General features: G+C 36.2%; 1 protein-coding gene across 3 annotated transcripts in view; it reads right to left on the bottom strand.

Annotated features, from left to right (window-relative positions):
• The window catches only part of LOC109974346 (syntaxin-1A), a 58,544-nt gene that overhangs the window by 19,852 nt on the left and 38,132 nt on the right, over positions 1-560 (bottom strand). The gene's annotated exons all lie outside the window — the stretch shown is intronic.

Here is a 560-nt window from a genome sequence, read left to right as displayed (position 1 = left end):
TCTATATAATAAACACAGATGGATGAATGACAAGCATGGACTCTTAATACCTACTGAGGGGAACCAGGGCCGGCAAGTATTTTTCTATTATGGCCACACACAGCATGTCACTGTAACTTTAAGGTAGTTTGTGTGCACAAGTGTGAATAAAAGTCAGTGTAGGCTGTGGAGTGACACTAATCTCTCTGCTCACTGCAGCACAGAATTCACAAACACTAGGTTGTCTGTTAGGTGTCAGATGTTATACAGTTCACTGTCTCTTTATGTCTGCCTTGTTACCCCCAAGATTGTCACATCACACACTGGTTATGGATATGGTCTTACTACTATAATTTAGATTTCAGGCTGCAACTGTGCATCTACTGTAATTTTTTGAGTAACTGATTAATCATTTGGTCTATAAAATGATGTAGAATAGTGAAAACTGAAAAGGTTGATGTCTTCAAATTGCTTTTTGTCTGACTAAAAGCACAAAACTCTCAAATATTAAGTTCACTGTGATATAAAACAATAATATACAGTATATACACACACACACACACACACACATATATATATAT

The sequence above is a fragment of the Monopterus albus genome, unplaced genomic scaffold, assembly GCF_001952655.1.
Source record: "Monopterus albus unplaced genomic scaffold, M_albus_1.0 scaffold328.1, whole genome shotgun sequence".
Taxonomy (NCBI): Eukaryota; Metazoa; Chordata; class Actinopteri; order Synbranchiformes; family Synbranchidae; genus Monopterus; species Monopterus albus.
Note: the sequence above shows the minus strand (reverse complement) of the source record. Positions and strands in the feature narration are given on the sequence as shown.